Consider the following 16,544-nt stretch of genomic DNA (forward strand, 5'->3'; position numbering starts at 1 on the left):
TCCTGTGTATAAAAAAGGGACATAGTTTTAGTTTTTCCTTCATCAATCACACACAATTTTCAGCTCATGACTTGTAAATTGAATGTTAATAAATAGAAAAGACTATCATTCTGACCCCAGCATTTTTCATTCTTGTCCCAAACATTTGTGGCCACTACTGTCTATTGACATGTTAATCTCTGTTTTAAATCATTAATTTGTTATCAATTATAACATCGAGTTAACATCATTAATATTAGGACAATAAATATGTCTAAAAAAAATAAACCTGACTCCAGCTGGGCACATTCACTTCTTCCAGGATGGAAGGCCCAGGTTGTTCCTTGTCAGCCTCTGTTGGGGTTGATGGAAGGGTGTAGGGAAGGCTGCAGGGAAGGGTAGAAAGTGATTACCTGGCTTCAATCTGGTCTTCCAGAAACTGCAGTTTGTTGAAGTACCAAAGCCTGGGTGCATACACTTGTGCTGCTGATGCTCCTGATCGGAGCGATTTCTGGATCTTATTATGCTCCTTCTTATACATGTTCCTCAAGATCCCAATTTTCTATCCCAAGAACAGGATGGTTGCATTGGGGATCCAAGTCTTCACAAATTCCAGAAGTTTCTCCAGCATTGACCTCCTAGCTTATTTATTATAATATAAGCTGTGTTTCACCTCCCACAAATTCCTCCTCTCCCTGTATTCATCTAGGAAACTGGCCATGAATTCTGGGTCCTTAAAGTGATTCATATTTGCTGTAAGACAATACACAAGACCAAAACACTAATGTCAGCCAAAACTCTCCTAATCTTTTCCAATATAGGCCTCAATCTTGAATCAGTATAGGCCACTCATGGCCCAATTTAAAATGTTACCTTTGTTAGAATGCTCATCCTCCTTCCTCTGCACACAGAACATATGTACGACACACATGTGTTAACTTTATATACACTGCGCATGCGTGAAACTCCGCCCGTGTCGCCTGCGTCTGACATTCTTTCAAGAATATTCCCTGCCCCTTCTCTTCGGTGCGCAGTAGGAGCGACATTGTGGAGTCAGACCAGGTGTGTGGTTGGAGTCAGAACAAGGAGGAGGAGGAAGGGAGCGCCATGACGTAGGAGGCAGCCGTCTGGCCGAGCCTGCCGAGGACCTCGCGCTGTCTCCCCTCCTCCGTACACTCGAAGCTGCATTGCGTGCCATCGGATTGGCTCGCCGAGAGTGTCAGCGACGCTGCGCTGATTCGGGCCGGCTTCGGCTGTTATCGTGGCCCCAGCATACGCTAGCCGGTCAGCCATCGCAGCCTGAGCCTCAGCACACGTTAGCGGCTCGGCCGCCTGGAAAAAACGCCCACAGTCTGCCTCGAGACGGTGCCATATGCCGATGAGTGGTCCTGCTGGTGCCCCCCTGTCAGCGGAGAAGACCCCTGCTTAAGTATATCAGAACACAGAGGGAAGCCTGCTGATTCGGGGAGCTGCGACGGTGGTTGATCCAGGGAGCTGGGACGGCGGTAAGGCAAGCAGTCTGACGGGGATGTGGGGTGACCTATTGCTGTTTGGAGGTGGGCACAGACATTATGTCAGATAGGAGGATATACCCCTTGGTTACTTGGAGCCCACCTCACCTCTCCCCTTCCCCTGGGAACAGTAAGCTGATTTGAATGTAGATACCTTAAGGACAGTATCACTCTTGTAAACGCCCCATACCTGCTGCTATATTTGAGTACCGTGGGAGAGGAGAGAAGGAAAAGAAAAGAAAAAAAAATTAATAAAATTTTTTTGTTTGCCCCCCTGAATACAAGGGACAGTTTGATATATATATATATATATAAACAAAGGGGGAAGTGTGTTTTACTTTGAATAGTGGCCGCTGAAGGACCCCCGAGATTGACGCAATAGTTTCTGCTGTTGGAAAATGGACTGATGCTTCCCTTTCGTTTTGAGGACATTTTTGTGGATACCTAGCGGTTAAAGGAGTGTACATAACTGACACAATCCTCAGATGTCAGCCATCAGCAACTTACTAATGTAGAAAGACGGATCCATCGTAATAGTTAAAATTTTTTCACCTAGTATACTCTGGTACAAGTAATATTAGCTGTGGATATGTGGGAGTGAACAACGTCTGAGCTAAGATAGAGGACCTCCTTTTTTTACCCCCCCCTTTTCTGCTTTGCTACTCCTTGGATATATTAGCGAATATTAATGAAAATGTTGTTAGTAGGTTACCGGACACTGTTAATTAAATTGAATAATATTGTGGTGGGTGCTGGAGGGGTAGGGGGTTTTAGCGGCCAGGGAGGGGAGGTATATTAGACCAGGGTGGGGTTAGCGGGGAGTAAGCTGGGAATCTGTCCTGTCAGAGTTAAAAAATAAAGATTGGATAACATCCTGGTGACATTTAGGTAGTGGGAGGGGAGTTCTGCCTAGTCAAGATGAGAGGGAAAACAGGTAAAGCAAATAAACCAATCACCCCAGCTGCAAGCCCGGTCGGAATTCAAAAGTATATGGCCGCGAACTCTAGCATTAGAGAAGAAGAAGAGGCCGGGAGCCCCAGGATAGAAAATCCACTTCGCTCGGGACCAAGTAGACAGAAGGGGGAAGAGAGTAGGGGGGCGAAGAATCCTGTCACAAAGTCAATTGAGTTAAAAAAAAATGGTGGTGCAAATTTACAAAATAGTGATATAAGACAGAAGGGACCTCAAGGAAAGGTGGGGGTAGTAAACATGGAGGCAGGAGAATGGGCTTTGGATGGACAAGTGGAAACCTCTCAGCCCCCACAAATCAGGGAGATGCTCTCAGAGATGTTTTCGAGAATGGAGGTCTCTCTAAGGGCAGATATTGCGATAATAAGGAGCGATATAGGCTTGGTCTTGGGGAGAGTGGAGGAGATAGAAAATAGTGTAGAGGTCCATGAGCAAAGGATAGATGAAATCCTAGAGCAGGTAACAGCTCTTCGGAAGGGAAATAGAACAATTAGATATAAGTTAGAAGACCAGGAGAATAGAAGCAGAAGGAAAAACTTACGAATAAAAGGTCTCCCTGAGATACATAGCAGATCTGCCCTTGGAGAGATAGCCCAACAGATTTTCAACCCCTTATTGGATAAGGAAGTCACAGCTCCACTGAAAATAGATAGAATACATAGAATGACACGACCCTTTGGAGTAAGATCAGAAGCCCCATGAGATGTCATAGTGAGATTTCACCATGTAGCAGAAAAAATGCAGGTAATGAGAAGAGTTAGAACAGAGCCAGGGGTGGTCTATGAGGGCGCGGAACTGCAGATCTACTCTGATTTAGCGGGGGAGACACTTGGAAGAAGGAGAAGATTAAAACCGCTCACGGAATTATTGAGGGCAGCCGATATCCCATACCAATGGGAATTTCCGGCATGCCTCATAGGGAAGAAAGAGGGGCGTTCTGCAGTTCTACGCTTTCCGGAAGATCTCCAAGAATTTTGTGAGCGGTTAGGAATACAACCCACCCCACAGATAGAATGGGATAGCAAAGATGAGATGGGGGAGGGGAATAGTACTCAAAGGAGAAAGAGGCAGGAAGGGCCGAGTACTTGGAGACGAAAGAATCTGATTACTTGACGGATAAGGGTGTGAGCCCCAGGGATACTATGGGGGAGAGGCGACCACAAATATTGGTTAACCAGACCCATAGGTTTAACGGGAAAGGGGGAGTCCTACCCAGTCTTATGAGACGTTCCGTTATAGGACAGAGGGGGGAGGGGAGGAGGTGGGGGGAATTTTTTCTGTTGTTTCTTATTTTTGGGCTCTCACTCAGTCCTCTTATAGGGTTAGTAAGGACAGGTACCACTGGGTCCACTAGACGCTCCAAAAAGGGAGAGGGAACTACCCCTGGAAGAGAGGTATGGTAGTATTTAATGTTATTACCTATAATGTAAGGGGTTTAAATACAAAAAGGAAAAGATATAGGATAAATGATGAACTGCAATATATGGAAGCAAATATAGTGTGCCTCCAAGAGACACATAAAACATGTACTTCAGGTGTTAGATTGAATTCAGTTAATTTCCCGGTATGGATCTATGGGGATTCCCCATCCTCTTATTCTAGAAGGGTTGCGATTTTAGCAGAACAACGAGGTTTAATTTAGAGGAGCGACTGGTGGACCCGGAGGGACGGTACCTGTGCTTAAAAGGTACGCTGCTTAACTTTAAATGTACAATTGTAAATATTTATGCCCCAAACGAGAATGCGGGTTTATTTTTAAAGAAAGTCTTGAATAAAATAGAAGATTTCAAAGAGGGGAAATTAATCCTAGCTGGGGACTTTAATTGGAGTATGAATCCTAAAATAGATACTACAGGGGGAGGACTCAGGACATCTGAATACAAGCAGAGAATGTTTTTAAGGGCTTTAGCTTCATACCAGTTACAGGATACCTGGAGGGTACTGCATCCAAAGGATAGGGATTACACATGTTTCTCCTCGGTCCATGGCTCCTTCTCTCGAATAGATTACATTTTTTGGAACATTCATTCCTGACGGCACTTAAGAAGGTGGAAATAAAAATAAGAACAGTGTCAGATCATGCACCAGTAATGATCCAGTTGGAGATAGAGGAAGATCATGGACCGAGGATGAATTGGAGATTGAATGAATCACTGCTACAGGATTGTCAGGTCACCTAGAGCCCAGGTGACAGATGCACACTGTAGGGTTTAGGGGTGCACCGCAAGGTTGTGGACCCTACGGCTGACTGCTGCAGACGGGGGACAGATCCCACTGGGGTTAGAGCATAAGGTTCCCTGGGGCGCGGAGTCTAAGAGCCAGCAGGTGTTCACCAGAGCCTCGAGTGGTGAGGATGGACTTGGCTGCAACTGGCTCCAGGTTGCGACCCCCAGGGTCCCTCAGCTCACACCTACAGTAGGCAACACGAGGATAGGGATGGTGAGGGACAAAGCCAAGGTCGGGGCCACAAGCAGACAAGAATAGTCGGGTACACGCCAAAAGGTCAGGGATAGTTAAGACACGCCAAAGTCAGTAACGGAAAACAGTAGCAGAGCACACGGCAGGAAACAGGAAGCTAACACACAAAGGTTGATCAGCAGGATAGGCTAGCAGTGCACAGGTTAATATAGAGTTGTCTGATAGGAGCTAGGGTGGAGCCATGCCAGAGGATGGATTATAAAAGCAGTCAGGTGAGGCTCGGCTGGTCTCTAGAAATGAACACATGCAGACAGGTAAGCAGACGAACTCTATTGCATAACCATGATAGTACCCCCCCCTCTTACGAGGCCTCCACCTTCCCCGCCTGGGACCAGGTTTAGAGGGGAACTTCAAATGAAACTTCCTCAACAGACGAGGTGCAAAGACCTCGGAAGTCGAAATCCACGACCTCTCCTCAGGACCAAAACCTTTCCAGTGCACGAGGTACTGGAGAATGCCTCTACAGAGTCGGGAATCCAAAATTTGGCTAACCTCATACTCCTGATCATCCTCAGAGACCGGTGCTACGGTAGAGAGAGGACGAGAAAACGTATTGAGGACTAAAGGCTTCAGAAGGGCAACATGGAAGGAGTTAGAGATTTTGAGGCTTTTGGGAGTCTGGAGCTTGAAACAAACTGGATTCAGTTTAGAAATTAGGGTATATGGACAAATGAATCTTGGGGCAAATTTGAGGGAAGGAACCCGGAGTTTGATGTTCCTGGTGGAGAGCCAGACTTTGTCTCCTGGCTGAAGAGAAGGTGGCTTATGCCTGCTTTCTGGAGGGAATCATGAACGTCAGCCCACATAGAATTGAATGATTCCTGAACAGTAGCCAAAGCTGGAATGTCAGAAGAACAAGTCATAGGAAGAGGAAGCTGAGGATGTCTTCCATAAACAGGGACAAAAGGTGTTTTCTGAGAACTGACGTTAACATGATTATTGTGGGAGAACTCAGCCCACGGTAATAGTGATGCCCAATCATCATGATGGGCAGAGACCAAGGTACGGAGAAAGACCTCCAACTCCTGATTAAATCTCTCAGTCTGGCCATTGGATTGGGGATGATAAGAGGAGGTAAAATCCAAGGTAATGTCGAGGGATTTGCAAAAGGCTCTCCAAAAACGAGAAGTAAATTGCACACCCCTGTCCGAAACGACATGAGAAGGAACACCATGAAGGCGGAAAATCTCTCGTACAAAAATGGGAACCAAGGCAGGGGCAGAAGGGAGACCAGGAAGAGGAACAAAATGAGCCATCTTGGAGAACCGATCGATTACTACCCAAATGGCCGTATTATTCTCCGATAGTGGAAGATCAGTGATAAAATCCATGGCGATATGAGACCAGGGCTCCTTAGGAATGGGCAAGGGCATGAGAAGACCAGCAGGGGCTTGAGTGGAAGATTTAGACTGAGCACAGACGTGACAAGCCTTAACATAGTCTTTAACATCCAAACGGAGATTAGGCCACCAGTAGTGACGACTGATGAGCAGGAAGGATCGGAGGAACCCAGCATGACCTGCCACCTTGGAATCATGTCCCCAACAAAGGATCTTAGTTCTTAGCTCCGTGGGGAACAAAGGTCTTACCAGGAGGAATTTTTGATTCCAGGGTGGTAGAATGGGCAACAATGCAAGAGGTAGGAATGATCGGCTCAGGATCAGGGTTGGACTCCTCGTCCAAAGTGTCAAATGACCTAGAGAGCGCATCAGCTCGACCGTTGCAGGAACCAGGTTACGTAATCGTGAATTTAAAACGAGAAAAGAAGAGACTCCACCTGGCCTGTCTGGGGTTCAGACGTTTAGCATTCTGTAGGTACTGTAGATTCTTATGATCAGTAAAGATCGTTATGGAGTGAGGGGAACCCTCCAAGAGATGACTCCACTCCTCCAACACCAATTTAATTGAGAGAAGTTCCCGATCACCAATGGCATAATTTCTCTCTGCCTGAGTATTTTTTTTGGAGAAGAACGCACATGGTTGACGTTTCTTCTCAAAGTCCTGAAGAAGCACAGCTCCCACCCCCATCGAAGAAGCGTCTACTTCAATAAAAAATGGCTCCTCAGGATTTGGTCTCCTCAAGAGGGGTCCAGAGACAAAGGCCTGTTTCAGATCGTGAAACGCAGAGACAGCCTCGGAAGGCCAGTCTTTGGCATTCGCACCCTTCTTGGTCAAAGCGATAATAGGCGCAGCAATGGAAGAGTAATTCCTTATGAACTGCCTATAATAATTTGTGAAGCCAAGAAAGCGCTGTGTGGCCTTGAGGCTAGTGGGAAGGGGCCAGTTGGTAATGACCTTTCTGGGATCCATGCGAAGACCCGCACTAGAAACAAAACATCCCAGAAACAGGACCTCGGAACATTCAAAGGAACATTTCTCCATCTTGGCATAGAGATTGTTCTCTCAAAGGCACTGAAGTACGGTGCGTACATGGTTTCTGTGAGCAGGCAGATTTTCGGAAAAGATGAGAATATCATCCAGATAGATGACAACAAACTGGTACAGTAGATCCCTGAATATTTCATTGACAAAGTTCTGGAACACAGCTGGAGCATTACACAAACCAAAAGGCATAACCAAGTATTCGTTATGCCCGTCCCTAGTGTTAAACGCGGTCTTCTATTCGTCACCTTCCCGTATTCGAATGAGATTGTATGCACCTCTGAGATCCAACTTAGTGAAAATGGAAGCCCCCTTCAACCTGTCAAATAGCTCAGATGTTAGAGGTAATGGGTAACGGTTTTTAATAGTCACAGCGTTTAAACCTCTATAGTCGATGCAGGGTCTGAGGGTACCATCTTTTTTGGCAACGAAAAAGAACCCTGCTCCTGCAGACGATGAGGATTTCCAGATGAAACCTCTCTCCAGATTCTCGGCGACATACTCAGACATGGCCTGGGTCTCTTGAATGGACAAAGGGTAGGTACGACCCCTGGGCAGGGTTGCTCCAGGGACAAGGTCAATAGCACAGTCAAAAGATCTGTGAGGAGGAAGCACCTCAGCAGACTTCTTGCAGAACACATCCCGGAAATCGCTGTATGCCGCGGGAAGATCGGACAATACAGATGTGGTAGCAATGGGAAGTTTCCTCTTGGGGGTCACCTTGGGAAGACAAGACGAGAAACACGAAGGACCCCAGGCCAGGATCTGCCCAGAGACCCAGTCCACATGTGGCGAGTGGAGCTGTAGCCAAGGAAGGCCCAATACAATGGGGGTAGAGGCCTTGGGTAGGATGAGGAAGGAGATCCACTCCTGGTGGAGTATCCCTACCGACATCCTAATAGGTAGCGTCTGGAAACGGATAGGGCCCCCTGGGAGCACAGTGCCGAGACTACTAGTGGAGTAGCGAGGGGAGAAAGGGTAAGCTTCATAGAAGAAGCAGTTCTCCAGTCCATAAAATTGGCGGCAGCCCCGGAGTCCAGATATGCTAGGACCGATTGGGAAGAAGTGCCTACATGGAGGAACACCGGAAGAAGGAGATGAGAAGGTGATGTTTCTGGGTCCAATACGCCACCTTCCAAATGTATTAGACCCGAGCGTTTCCCGGACGGAGCGAGCAGGAGTCACGAAAATGACCCTTGCCCCCACAATAAAGACACAAGCCCAGAGTTCTGCGTCTAGCACGTTCTTCGGGGGTTAGTCTGGTCCGGCCCAGCTGCATGGGTTCCTCAGCAGACAGAGGATGTTTCACAGGGCGACGGGGAAAAAGCTCAGGCTGACTAGAACCTAGGAGGTGCTGGCGTCTTTTTTCTACAGACCTCTCCTGGAAACAAATGTCAATCTGATTACATAAGTAAATTACATCGTCCAGACCGGCGGGGATAGCTCTTCCTGCTAATTCGTCCTTCACTCGGTCAGAGAGGCCATGTAAAAAGGTTGCGACCAGGGCCTCATTGTTCCAGCTCAATTCTGCCGTAAGGATACGGAACTGAAGTGCATATTGGCCCACTGAACAAGATTCTTGGCGAACGCGTAAAAGGGCACTAGCTGCAGAAGAAACCCGAGCTGGCTACTCGAAGATGTTACGAAAGAGCTTCAAGAAGTTGGACAGGCTGGATCATTTTTCTCCCACAGGGGAGCAGCCCAGGCTACAGCTTCACCGGAGAGGAGGGAAATTATATAGGCTACCTTTGCCTGATCAGACAGAAAGTTTTGAGGCTGGAGCTCAAAATTAATGGTGCATTGGCTGAGGAAGCCCCTGCAGGCCTTGGAGTCCCCAGAGAAACGGGATGGAGCTGGCAGTAATAATGAATGCGTGGTACCGACTGGTGCGATAGGTGCAGCCGCAGACTGTACTTGAGGCTGCAGGTTCTGGGTTCCCAAGGAAGCCTGTAGCTGCTCAAAGTGGGAAGCCAGATCCTGAAGGAATCGCATCACCTGAGTCTGATTAGATTCCTGGGTCTCGAGTCTCCGCACTATGCCTTGCAATGGATCGACTGCAGGGAGCAGCGCGTCAGCCGGGTCCATGGCTGATCAAACTGTCAGGTCACCTAGAGCCCAGGTGACACATGCACACCGTAGGGTTTAGGGGTGCACCGCAAGGTTGTGGACCCTACGGCTGACTGCTGCAGACGGGGGACAGATCCCACTGGGGTTAGAGCGTAAGGTTCCCTGGGGCGCGGAGTCTAAGAGCCAGCAGGTGTTCACCAGAGCCTCGAGTGGTGAGGATGGACTTGGCTGCAACTGGCTCCAGGTCGCGACCCCCAGGGTCCCCCAGCTCACACCCACAGTAGGCAACAGGAGGATAGGGATGGTGAGGGACAAAGCCAAGGTCGGGGCCACAAGCAGACAAGAATAGTCGGGTACACGCCAAAAGGTCAGGATCACAGGCAAACAGGGATAGTCAAGACACGCCAAAGTCGGTAACGGAAAACAGTAGCAGAGCACACGGCAGGAAACAGGAAGCTAACACACAAAGGTTGATCAGCAGGATAGGCTAGCAGTGCACAGGTTAATATAGAGTTGTCTGATAGGAGCTAGGGTGGAGCCATGCCAGAGGATGGATTATAAAAGCAGTCAGATGAGGCTCGGCTGGTCTCTAGAAATGAACACATGCAGACAGGTAAGCAGACGAACTCTACTGCATAACCATGACAAGGATAAGGATTCAGTAAGTAGGATTGAGCAGGAGATGGAACATTTTTTTAGATTGAACGACACACTGGGAATCTCTAGCCCTATATTATGGGAAACGGATAAAGCAGTAATAAGAGGGGTACTAATAGGGATTGGAGCGGGGAAAAAGAGAGATAGAGAGAGGAGGAAAACCCTATTGTATGAGGAAATCCAGAGATTGGAGCAGAGTAGGAGACCAAGGGGACTCCATGATACTCAGGATTTAATAATGAAAAAGAGAGAGCTAGAAGACTGCTTAGAGCAGGATAGGAGGGCTGCCTACTATATCCTGGGTAGAGAAAGGTATCAATGGGGAAATAAATCAGGTAAATGGTTGGCCAGGAGGGTGAAGGAAAAGAAAAGTAGAACTTTTATCCCAAAAATGAGAAACGGGGAGGGGGAAATACAAAATATGCCGGAGGATATTGTGAATACGTTTTATACATATTATAGGGCCCTTTATAATATCAGACAGCTGGATAATGTAGAGAACAGAGGACGGGAGGAAATAAAGGATTACTTGAAGGGGATAGATATTTACAGGGCCAAGCAAATAGAAATGGAAGCATTAGAAGCCCCAATATCAAAGGTGGAAGTTGCGAGGGCGATTAAAAATACAGCTAAGGGAGGTTGCCCTGGACCCGATGGTTTCCCGATCTCATATTACAAGCAATTCCAAAAACAGCTAGTCCCAAAACTATGCGATTATTTTAACGCAGTGGGAAAGGGTGAAAAATTTCGAGAAGAGACACTACTGACACATGTGCTCCTGATCTTGAAAGAGGCAAAGGATCCGATCGCAGTGGAAAGCTATAGGCCAATTTCCCTATTAAATTCAGATATTAAACTGTTCGCAAAAATTATTGCTGAACGATTAGGACCCCATGTGCCAGAGTGGATACAGCAGGACCAGGTCGGATTTATTCAAGGGAGAGAAGGGCGAGATAACGTTTAATACGTTATAGACCATTATGCTAAGCCAAGAAACTATAAGGCAGGGCGCCCCCACGGTACTCATGTCTATAGATGCTGAAAGGGCATTTGACAGGGTTAGTTGGGGGTTCCTATTTGAAGTGTTGGAACGGTATGGATTAGGGGAGAGATGAGGGGCTGGATAGAAGCTTTGTATACCCACCCTAAAGCCAAAATAAGAATAAACGGGGCCCTGTCCTGCCCCCTTGAACTTTTCAATGGGACAAGACAGGGCCGCCCACTCTCCCCATTATTATTTATATTGTCGTTAGAACCCCTCCTGGCGGCTATTAGGAAAAATCAAAATATTCAGGGAATACGGGTTGATGGGAGGAAGTATAAGATCGCTGCCTTCGCAGACGATCTTCTGCTCTACATCTCTAACCCCGGGACCTCTATACCGGTGATTATGGAAGAACTGTCAAAATTTGGGAAAGTTTCCAATTTTAAAGTAAACATAACTAAATCTGAAATTCTAAACTTAAATATACCAGCAGAAGAGCAGAGTATCCTCCAAACTAAATTACCTTTTAGGTGGTGTGTGAAGTAATTAGCCTATTCAGCCTATTTAGCCCATCAACGACTCAGGGTAGGGGGCGTGGCTTGGACGCCGAAGGGAATGGACGCTGCGTGCTGAGCTGAGCTGAGCTCCGCTCCGTCGGACCGTGATACCAGCTTCCCCTCCAGCCATATCGAATCGTGCGACGGACGCCATACCGAATTGTGCGATGGACGCCGCTTGCTGAGCTTTCCCTCCAGCTTTCCCTCCAGCTATAACGAATTGTGCGATGGACACCGCTTGCTGAACCCCCCCTCCAGCTATATCGAATTGTGCGATGGACACCGTTTGCTGAGCTCCCCCTTCAGTTATATCGAATTGTGCGATGGACACCGCTTGCTGAGTTGAGCTGAGCTCCGTCGGATTGTGATACCAGCTTCCTCACCAGCTATATCGAATAGTGCGATGGGCAGACGAGATAGACTGCCTGAGAGTCCTGAACCACAGAGCTCCTATCCCACCTCTGGAGTACGCCGTATAGCGGACATTTTCGACCCTCAAGCACAGAGGATACAGAGGAGTAGGGGCCGCCCTGCTAGTAAGATGGCGCTGAGAAGCCACGAGGTAGAACACAGCGAGGACTCCAGGTCGGCTTCAGAGGATAGGGTAAGGGAGCAGGATTGCTCAGATCACCCTCTTAAGCTCTCAGAAATGACAAAAATAGCGGCTGATTTTAAAGGCACTTTGTTTTCTGCTATTAATGACCTAAAGGCTGACTTTATAGCTCTGTCGGATCGACTGTCCCAGAATGAAAGAGCAGAGGCAAAAAGGGATAGAGCAGTGGAGAGGCTGTGCTCCACTGTCTCATCCCACACCATTCATCTTATTCAGATGAACAAGCACCTCGAGGAACTTGACAATCGGGGGCGCAGACAGAACATTAGAGTGAGGGGGATCCCCGAGAAGATTGAGCCTGCGCAGATAAAACAAGCTTTGCAGTCAGTGTTTAACGGAGTGTTGGAGAGACCTAAGGATACTGATATTGAGTTTGTAAGAGTGCATAGAACGTTAGCATCAAAGCCAAGTGACACAGCCCCCCCAAGGGATATTATATGCTGCCTACAAAGCTACCTACTGAAGGAAGAGATACTGGGGAAAGCAAGGAGGAATGATCAGATCTTTTTTAATGATCATGCTGTGGCACTATACCAGGATCTTTCTTACATCACACTACAGAATAGGCGAGCTTTGCGCCCATTGACTAACGTTCTAACGGAGAGGGGTATCCCTTATCGATGGCGCTTTCCTTTTGCGTTGAACGCCACGTTTTCGGGAAAACAATATTATCTGCGCATGCCTGAGGATATTTCAAGCTTCTGTGCACAGCTACAAATTCCATTGACTGAAGTGCCGGAATGGTATAGGGAGTTTCATTGCCCCCCGCTGGAGACCTCTCCACCGCATACCCCACAGCCATCTCCGTCGAAGCTAGTAGCCAAAAAACCTCGCCCGGATAAACCTCAGAGCTTGAATAGGGGCAGACCTTCACAACTTGGGACAGAGCATTGGCTACAGCCACATGGATAAGCTTAGAGTGGGAGCTTGTCTTCCTTCCTTTTTTTTCCTTTTTTTTTTTGGCTTCTTTCCATACGGACATTTTTTGTAGTTGAACTGAATATGTTTATAAGGGGAATGGTCCGAGTGTTATAAGGATATGATTATTTCTTTTTTCAGATATAGTAAGCTAGGGAAGGAATCACACACCGCTATAGGGGGAATGTGGGGGTGATAAGAGTGGCAGTTGGGGGTATAGTGAGCACTAAGATCAGTCAGAGTATTATGGGTGGTATGGTAGTCGGTGACTATTGCAGTTCTCATTATAGTTTTTATTATAGTTGTTGTTTATTAAAGGCGCCTATAGCGCAATATTAAAATAAATCTCATGTACTTAATTTTGTTCATGATCTTATCCTTCTGGCTGGAAGGGTATATATGTGGCCTTAATATGTGCTTAATTTTTGAATCACGGAAGGACTGGAGTGGTTTTTTTTTATATTTAAACAGATAATTAATAGTTTTTGTATTTTGGGTTTTATTTTTACCATTTTCTGAAGGAAAGTCCTCCCATTGCTTCCACATGTGAATCGCTGTCTGGTTTATCCAGACGGGGATTCACAACGTTTTTTCTTTCTTCTCCTCTCCTACAGTTGATAGGAGGAGACATTTTTCCTAGTCACTCCATTTGGGTGTCTATCCACCTGAGTGTTTTTTTTTTTTTTTTTTTTTTTCTCCCTTCTTGTATTTATTTAGTTATTGTATTTAATATGGCGTACTCTATGCTAGATGAACATGCTTTTGTGATCTCCCATAACGTTAGGGGTCTAAATACACCGGAGAAGCGATTGGCGGTGCTTAGGGAACTCCACAAGCAGAAACCGATAGTGGTGTTTCTTCAGGAGACCCACTTCCGGTCCGGCAAGATTCCTAGATTGCATGATAGACATTATCCATATGTTTTCCATGCAACAAATCCCGAGGCCAAATCTAAGGGGGTGACAATTCTGCTACATAAAAATGCTGATTTCATTGTACATCAGCAGATGGCGGACATTGCCGGAAGGTATTTATTTTTAAAGGGGATCTGGGCGGGAACTCCGGTTACCTTGGCTAACGTTTACTTCCCCAACACTGCACAGGTTACTTTTTGTCAACATGTGGTAGATGAATTGAAGGGCTTTGCATCTGGATGTGTGGTGCTGGGGGGAGATTTCAACTTAGCGCTAAATCCCCTTCAGGATACATCAGATGGCAGGTCCAGCATTCCGTATAAAAAGTTGCGTAAAATCAAGACACTTCTAGCTTCCCTTACTTTAGTAGATACTTGGCGCTTGGCAAACCCCTCAGGCAGGGACTACACATATTTTTCACCCTTGCATAATAAATTTACACGCATAGACTACATTTTTGTTACTCAAAGGGATATACCCCGTATAAAATCTGCTAAAATAGGTGCGCAGACCCTATCTGACCACGCCCCTATATCGTTGCAATTTCACAAAATAAACATACATCGCGGCCCCCACTCGTGGAGATTAAACCCCTCCCTGCTCACGGATAAGGACAACACTGACAAAATAGCAGATATAATTAAATTATATTTTACAGAAAATGTCTCTGAAGAATTGTCGCCGTTTACAATTTGGGCGGCCCATAAATGCGTGGTTCGGGGGGAGCTCATACGGCTGGGGGCCACGAGAAAAAGGGTTGCTGAGAGGGAGATTAATGAATTGATACAGACCATTAGAGACCTAGAGGGGAAGCATAAACAATCCTTAGCAACTGATACAGCAGTAACTTTATTAGAATTGAGGAAAAAATTACAAGCCCATTTGAACTTTAAAGCACAAAAGATCCTTTTCTTGAAGAAGGGGTTCTTCTATGAACACAATGATAAAACAGGCAAACTTTTAGCAAAGGCCCTTAAAGAAACATTATTATCGACGAATATTGCTGCAATTAAAACCAGTGATGGTCAGACAACACAGGATGCTGCGAAAATCGCGCAAAGATTTCAGGAATATTATTCCAATTTGTATAATCTACCGCAGTTACATAAACCTAGCGACCTAAGGGGGACGACAGCAGAGATTACTAATAAATTCCTGGCTGACAGCGGACTCCCCAAACTTACTGAGGAGGAAGCGCTGTCGCTGGAAGAACCGATAACTGAAGGTGAACTCACCGCAGCTATTAAGGAACTAAAAAAGGGGAAAAGCCCTGGACCGGACGGTTTAACAGCCCACTATTATAAAATCTTTATGGAATTATTGATTCCATACATGATTAATACATTTAACCACTTCCGAGACCCACAAACGTTACCAGAAGATTTCCTGAGAGCGCACGTTACAGTATTGCCTAAACCTAATAAAGACCCTCTAGATTGTGCTAGCTATAGGCCGATTTCTTTATTGAATGTGGACCTAAAAATTTATACGAAAATACTAGCGAACAGACTGCGCCCATTGTTGCACAAACTTATAGGTCCCGAGCAGGTAGGTTTTATGCCTGGTAGGGAGGCGAAAGATAACGTGATTAAAGCCCTTAATCTTATACACAGGGCCCAAACAGAACAATTTGAAGGCATGCTCTTATCTACAGATGCAGAGAAAGCCTTCGACCGTGTGTCGTGGGACTTCCTGTATGCGACTTGCTCTCATATAGGTCTGAGAACACATATGCTATCCTGGATTAAAACTATTTATTATAATCCTACGGCGCAAATTAAGGTGAATGGGACACTGTCAGACAAGGTGCAGATACGGAATGGGACTAGGCAAGGGTGTCCTCTTTCGCCCTTGCTGTTTATACTCACCTTGGAACCATTAATCCGCACAGTTAATTTATCATCCTCTATACATGGCTTCCACGTAGGCGATAAGGAATACAAGTGTGCTGCGTATGCGGATGATCTATTGTTTTTTATAACTCAGCCGCATGTTACTATGCCCAATCTGTGCACTATATTTAAGCATTACAGCTATATGGCGAATTTCAAAATTAATTATAAAAAATCTGAGGCCCTCAATCTTACGCTACAAGAGACCACACGGGAGGCTGTTTTACGAAACTGTAAATTTAAGTGGGAATCCCGCTCCCTTAAATATTTAGGAGTTCATTTGACTCCTAGTCTAACTGAGATATATAGCCAAAATTTTTTGCCATTGTTACAAAACGTGAAAAAAGACCTGGAGAGATGGACACTCAAACATTTCTCCTGGTTTGGTAGGGCAGCGATCGTCAAAATGACAATCCTGCCCAGATTTTTGTATTTTTTCCAGACTTTGCCAATATGGCTACCTGCAAAATTTTTTCAGTCATTGAATGCTATTCTTAGACACTTCTTATGGGCATCTAAAAAGCCACGCATAAGCCCTGCAATACTCACTAGAGATAAAGGCAGTGGGGGAATGGGATTCCCCAATTTCAAAAATTATTATAAGGCCACTCATCTTACCAGA

The sequence above is a fragment of the Lithobates pipiens genome, unplaced genomic scaffold, assembly GCF_037356315.1.
Source record: "Lithobates pipiens isolate NorthernLeopardFrog02 unplaced genomic scaffold, aLitPip1_a1.2 Scaffold_30, whole genome shotgun sequence".
Taxonomy (NCBI): Eukaryota; Metazoa; Chordata; class Amphibia; order Anura; family Ranidae; genus Lithobates; species Lithobates pipiens.